Raw genomic sequence first — 6,992 nt, 5'->3', positions numbered from 1 at the left:
ACCCACACAGACACAGCAGCAGGTAGACTTAACCATAGGTCTTATCAGGTTGCCCCAGCTGTGTTGCCAGACGCTAGCCTCTGCTCACCGTCTGTCTGCCATAGTTAAACTGGGGGTGTTTAAAATTAGATTTAACATCGATCATTTCCACGGCCTGAATAGGGCCTGGTGTCAGAGGGTGGCAGGGGCAATCCCTCACCCACCGTCTGTCTGTCTTGCCTTAACACAACATCAGTCAGTCTTGGGAGAGATGGAGAAAGGAAAACAAGTAAAGGAAGATAAAGCAAAGTTGTCCAACTGAAAAAGGGGAAAAGCAAAAAAGGAGGGAAGAATCGGTGGAACAGGTGACGAAAATAAAGATGAAAGGAAGAAGACAAGACTGTAGAATAGATTGTAGCACCTTATTTCTTTTTTATCCTTTAAAAACAGATAAGGTACATGAAGAGCAAATAGAGATTTGTTAAGTTAAGTTTGAAACAATTCTGTTAATTTATTGCATTGTTACTGCTCTTCAAAGAATAAGACTGCAGTGGTGGAGGCTGCAGGTTCCTGACAGTTGTGTCATTTACATGACTTATTTGCATGGTAATTGTATTTCATGCTACGTTTCCCTTTATGCAGTGTTACCACCAAGGTAGAGGAGGAAGCTGATCTGCATATTAACAAGCTACATGGTAAGTAATAGCGACACAATTTTGGATTATAGACTGAGTATATATTCTGTCCCTGGATGTTTTTACCATATTTTATCTGAATTACTTACATTCTTACACTATGTGACACAATTTTTTTAAATTATTTTTATTATTATTAGGACAAGATATTGAGATTAATTGTGCTTGGAATCTGCTGGAGCCATTCTTCCAGTTTTGGGGTAATAGCTTCTCATGTTCCTGTTACTCTGGACTTTACCTTCCTTATCTGCTCCAGTTATTCCTTCAGCCCCTGGTACTTCTCTGTTTTCCTATACTCGTGTTGCTGTGTGCTGGAATTCACACATCTGTCACAATTATGGTCTTCTGCTCCTTTTTAGCCACCACTATGTCTGGTTGGTTGGCCACCAGGTGCTTGTCGGTCCAAACTCAAAGTCCCACAGGCCCCGTTGTTCTCAGCCACCCTTTGTTGTGTCTCCCATCAGGACTTGGGAACTTCTAGACCATATGCACAGATGTTCCTCCACACTATCCCAGGCATTTGGTTGTGCCTCTTAGTGTATGTGGTCCCAGCATTCATCTTACATCATGTGTTGGATAGTCTCCAGGGGACCTTTGCACAGTCTGCAATGTGGGTCTTATCTCCTGAGCTAGACTGTTGCCTCTATGGACCTGGTGCTTAGGGCTGTTCTTATCCTGCCATGATTAGAACCTCTGTACTTTAGGACGGACTTTTGGCAGGATTTTTTTTAAGTCTGCCACTTCCTTTTTCTGTGGATGGTACATCCCATGCAGGGGCTCGGTCATCCATGATGGTTTCTCTTTCTGTTCTGCATCACCATCTGTCTTCAGCTGCCTGAGGCATTCTTGGAGCAGCTCATCTCAGGAGGCCATCTTCCTGATGTGTTTGCAGATGGTGCCTGTTTCATCTTGGATTGTGCAACTGATGGTCACTAATTCTCACCCTCCCTCTTTCTTTTGATAAAAGAGCCTGGACTTCGGGTGACCTCTGTGCATTGCAAGACATTTTTGTGCCTTGACATCAATGGAATCTGTGTCCTCCTATCAGTCCATCATCTCAGTATATTCTACATTTAACTGTGACTTGTGGAATTGCCTTCGAGTTTCCACAGTCAGTCCGAATGAGTTTCTAATGAACGTTATCAGTCTACACTTAGCCTTGTACAGTGCCAAGCACTCCACTATCCATTTGGAGAGCACTGAGTCGCAGGTGTTCTTGAAGTCAATCCAAGTGGTGCTCAGGTTTGTTTGCCTCATCTTAAAGTCATAAAATACTGCTCGGTCAACCAGGATCTGGTGCTTTGGCTCTTTGGTATTATTTCCAATGCCTTTCTGAGCTTTCCTCATATGCTTACTCAGCTTGGTTATTAAGATGCTGTTCTAAAAGTCTGAAAGGACCTTCCATGTTGTGGAGGAGCAGATCATTTTAATAGTTACTACCAACAATAGTTTGATGGTGTTGTACCCTTGTGGGAATCCATTGTGACTGGGATTGTTCTGCCTTGTGTTAGCCAGTTTGGATGACTGCCTGTTGGCAGCAGACCCCTTATTTGTGCTGCCAGACAATCATAGAATGCCTTAGCTTCTTCTGCCATGGATCATGTCATAGCCTGGTGCTGTGCAGCTCATTTATTCTAGAGATTTTATTGTTGGATGTGTGTCTTTGTAAGATCGACTGGTTCTTGCTTGTTGTTGTCTGCTCTAATGTCCACCAGTCGCTTGGCATTGGTCTTGGACTTCTTTACCCCAGATGTTCCCCCAGTATTGCTCAGTCTCAGCTGTGCGTGGTCTGTCTGTGTGCTACTATTACCTTGTAGGTGAGAGCACACCCTGGATGGATATGTGGAGAACAGGCCATTTATTCTCTTGACCTTTGCTTCTCTGGTATCTCTTCAGCATTGTAGCTAGAGTTGTGGCCTTTGTTTGGCACTTTGTAGAGCCTCAGTATTGAAAAGCTTGTTGTATCTTATACGCAAGTGTTTCTAGGTGCTTCCATTATTTCTATATTGCTCACCACCATTACCACTGTGTTATAGCCTCTTTGATCCAACTTTGATAGTACCAGACTCCTGTTGACATTATTGCACTGAACAATTAGGTGCTTTTTGGTTAGTGGGGATTCTGGTTTTCTATTCATAGATAGTTCCCAGATGTTTTGCATATAACCTCTGTTACTAGGTCAGCTGGCACAGTCGCATGTTCCACTAACCTGCTCCTCATCAGCATGTCCTGGTTCTTCAACAGCTGATGTGGGTCTTGTTAAGCTGGACGACCTTTGAGCTGGCAAGCCTTCAGTTATGCATCTTGCATTCATGTTTCTAGTAGTCAACTTCCAGATAGCCTTATTTTACCCACCTTTGGCTGATCACTAATCATCACCTTTTACCTTCTGGTGATTTTAATGTTTTTACAGTTTTATTGCCAATATTTTGGGTAACCTTCGATACATGTATTTTCTGTGAGCAATTATATCAATTATGATATTTTATTCACTCATTGGTTACCATACTTTTAAATGCTTTCCATCCGATATGAAAAGGAACAAATACCTTTTTCTTTCTTAAACAATTTTTTAAACGCTTATGATTCTTTTGTATTTACCGTTTTATACACAGTAAATTTATTTAAAGTCTTTCTAAAAATTTCACATCACTAATAGATGATTTTCCTCTCAATGGAATTTTTAATTCCACATACTTAATGCTTGCAGTGCTTGTTCTTGGAATAGAAGCAAATGTGGAAATATTTTTATAAAATTCTACTTAACATAACATAGTGTTACTATGTACTACTGTAGATAGATAGATAGATAGATAGATAGATAGATAGATAGATAGATAGATAGATAGATAGATAGATAGATAGATAGATAGATAGATAGATAGATAGATAGATAGATAGATAGATAGATAGATAGATAGATAGATAGATAGATAGATAGATAGATAGATAGATAGATAGTGTCAAAGAAAGCTCAGTTTGGATTAGTCACTTCTATGCGGTGCCATACCCTTTGCCAGTCAAGCAGCACATCCTTTAATGAAATACACAATGAAGCTTTTCCAAGCATGACATTCTCTCAGTAATGCCATCCATCCACCACATCCTAGTTATGGCCTTGCAGCAGTAATGCCCACTCATTGGACTGTGCTAATACCATCAGCATCCTTGTTATGTTTGTGAGGCATGGCCTTGCCGAATGTGAGGAACATTGATTTTTATATCCCTGCTTCCAGCAAGGTTTGTAGTATCTCTAGTCGTGCACCTGGCCTTGCATCTTTATTGCATTTTTGAGTAAATGCAGTAATTAAACAGTCACTGTTTTTCTGATTGATTTGATCAACAGTGTGATAAATTCTGTCCTTTTCATAGAATAGATGCATAACTCAGTCGCAGTTCAGTTAATTCCTTAAGAGGCTTCCTCATTACTGTCTTAATGGCTGTTCAATTAGAGTTTCCATCACTATGAACTGAAAGTGAATTAGTCCAACACTGTAGACTATGAACTGCAGTTAACTATTTGTACAAAAGGGTCATTCGAGGCGTGGAAATGGGTTTTATTTCGGGGATGAACTCATACGGCTGTTACAGTAATGAGAGACTAGGTGTTTTTTCTGCATATGGACTTACAATAATACAATAATGTATATACAGTATGGAGTCCAAGGTGAGCTGAGGCTTTACATTGTCTAACATACAGGGATCTGTGTTTTATGACTAACTACATTATATGCTAATAAGATTTCCATGATATTGCAAATATTACTATATTGTTAGCATACCACATAGTGAACATTAAGCTTTCTATTTGACAGCACTGTCAGCATGAGCGACATGCAGAGCTGCTAGCAAGGCTTTGTTCTCTTACATAAACACTTCCAGTTCAGGTTTAAGATAATATATAATGTATATAATCCCCAGAAGTGTGTGTGTCAGAGTATACCTGTCTTGATGAGCTGACATGAGCTGTCTTTTGCCATATATGCCCTTTACTGCCAAACAAACATAGTTAATTTTTCCTTTTTCCCCCAATAATGTCTTCTTCCCTCTTGAACCCTTTGTGATATCCATCAATCCTTAACTGTTGAGGGACACACTCATTTCACAGGTCAATTAATTTTAATCAGACTGTGTCAATTTAATCTGGGTTCAAACCGCTAGACGGACACTTTGTGAAAATCTCATTAACCTTCCCATTTCCAATCTGCTCACTTCATCAGTGGGGCACAGCAATGACTCAGACATTTTCAAACCCACGCATTTTCTGTCAGTAAACAAACTCGTGAATTTGGATAATGTCACAAGAAAAAAGATGCCTAAGAGAGGAAACATGTGACCCCCCCCCACACTGACAATGACACTGACATTGACTTAGTGTCCTCCGGTAGGTGTTTTAATAGCAATAACACTGGCGAGAAAATCAATGTGAACTCAAGATAAGGTTATGGTTAAATGATTGCTTTGAGGGTAAGGGGCGACTGCGGCAGCAAAAGAATGGTGATGGTTAATGCAGGATACGTGTGACGGCACTGAAACGCTTGTTAAACAAACGTTGTCCCGATCAGGCCAAAAAAGTAAATCTGTCACACTGCGTTCACGCTGCTCAGACAAATGCTGCTACTGGGATATCTTTTCTTTCACCTGATTTTTTACTTTTATTACTTTTATTTTATTTTTGCTGAATTTGAATGGAAATCTAAGCGATTAATGGGTGGCTATTAACACAAAAATAAGTTGGTTTGCATGGCTATGTTGTGAAACTTTCTGAAGCCAGTTAATTAATTCACACCGACATCATGATGATTGTTTTCCTCTCTCTCTGTCTTGCCAGTTCTCATTCTGGCCACAACTATTTTTGGCTCTTTTCATGTTTACAAGTTAATGCAACACTCTCTATACTCCCCCAGCAACAGCTATAAATACATTGATTGCCAATATAGTCAGACAGCACATCTTAAGAATTATTTCAAGAGAGCATGAAACAGTATTTTAAGTAGTTTTTTGTGCTCAAGCAGACGAGACAGTCTAGTCAAGTATATTACATGGTGTTGTTTTTTTCTTTTGGCCATTTCATCCAATTAATATAGCATTACACGTGGATCATCACTGATTAGTAGATACCATGAGGATGTCGGATCTTTGTGCTAAAATGCCCTCTAATTATTTTACCCCTGTCCCACCATGTGCTTTGATTTTAGTCAGTGTGACAGATTTTTACCAACAGCTAAATCATTTTTAGTGCAGCGTAGGTTCTCTGAGATTAATGTCTCCATTAACCAGCTGTTTGTATGCTTTCTGTTGCAAAACCTCCATTTTTACAATCTGCAAAATCGTGGAGAGAAAGTGTAAATGAGCTTTTGATTGTACAACACTCTCTTTAAGTAAATGAAACAATACATAATTACATTTTAAACATGTGCACGCAGTATTTTGAAATGTTATTATCCCTATTTTTGATATTGTAAATAAACAATTGCTCTCTATTTTATATAAAATGGTAACATTGCAATCATGACTAAGCAACTGTATGCATGCATTATGTGCAACTAATTTGATTTTACAGATGGAAAACCAACATATTTACACTGGCTACACTGTTGTTAGTTATTAACATGGTTATATTACAGCTTTTATTTAGTGCTCCATTAAAATTTACCAGACTTCAAAGCAAAACCCTGCGACACTATAGAAATATGCTGTTGTTATATGGTGAATCTTTAGGCACGACAATTATATCTTGTCAGCTGAGGTTACACACACTTCATTAAGCTTTACTCTCATTCCAACTAATGCTTAGTGGTTTTTATTTTAAAGGTTTCAGTGTGCTTGGCAGACCAAATCGAGTGCACCCAACCACTACGGCCAAGTACTCATTATTTGGACTTCAGTGTCGTGGAGAGCTGATAAGATGCAAACTCATTTGCATGAGAGGCCAAGACACCCTTCAGAAACCATAGAGCCGTGCAGGAAAGCCACTATACTCAACACTGGCCTTTCATCTCTATCTCTATCTCCTTTACTCTTCTATTCTCTTTCTTCCTTCTAGCACACACTCACAATGCCAGGCACAAAGAATAACATGCATGCACTGCAAAAAAAGAAAAAGAAAAAAGACAAGGTTGGCAAGAGATTTTATTTGGAATGAAAGCTTATCAGGTTCATTTTACAATAGCTACCATAGCTTGCAGACTTGTAGCAGTATGTTAACTCTTTCAGGACATTTGTTTTGTAAAAAAGAGAAACTGTCTCACTGAGGGTTTTTTGTGGGGGGTTTTCTTTGGGGGGTTCATGATTATTCTCTGAAAAAGGTCATTTTGA

The 6,992-nt window shown here is 39.2% G+C and overlaps 1 long non-coding RNA gene across 1 annotated transcript; it reads left to right on the top strand.

The window, feature by feature from the left end:
* Window positions 1-253: 253 nt before the first annotated feature.
* LOC146645038 (uncharacterized) lies at window positions 254-6,539 on the top strand. Its single transcript, XR_014909164.1, has 3 exons — window positions 254-344; window positions 622-674; window positions 6,489-6,539. It is a non-coding gene; the product is annotated as an uncharacterized LOC146645038 (long non-coding RNA).
* Window positions 6,540-6,992: the final 453 nt, after the last annotated feature.

The sequence above is a fragment of the Rhamphochromis longiceps genome, linkage group LG20 (genome assembly GCF_057381845.1).
Source record: "Rhamphochromis longiceps isolate RC_006_pf linkage group LG20, R_longiceps_female_GT1.1, whole genome shotgun sequence".
Classification (NCBI taxonomy): domain Eukaryota; kingdom Metazoa; phylum Chordata; class Actinopteri; order Cichliformes; family Cichlidae; genus Rhamphochromis; species Rhamphochromis longiceps.
The sequence above is the reverse complement of the archived record's forward strand: the minus strand, read 5'-3'. Positions and strand labels throughout refer to the sequence as shown.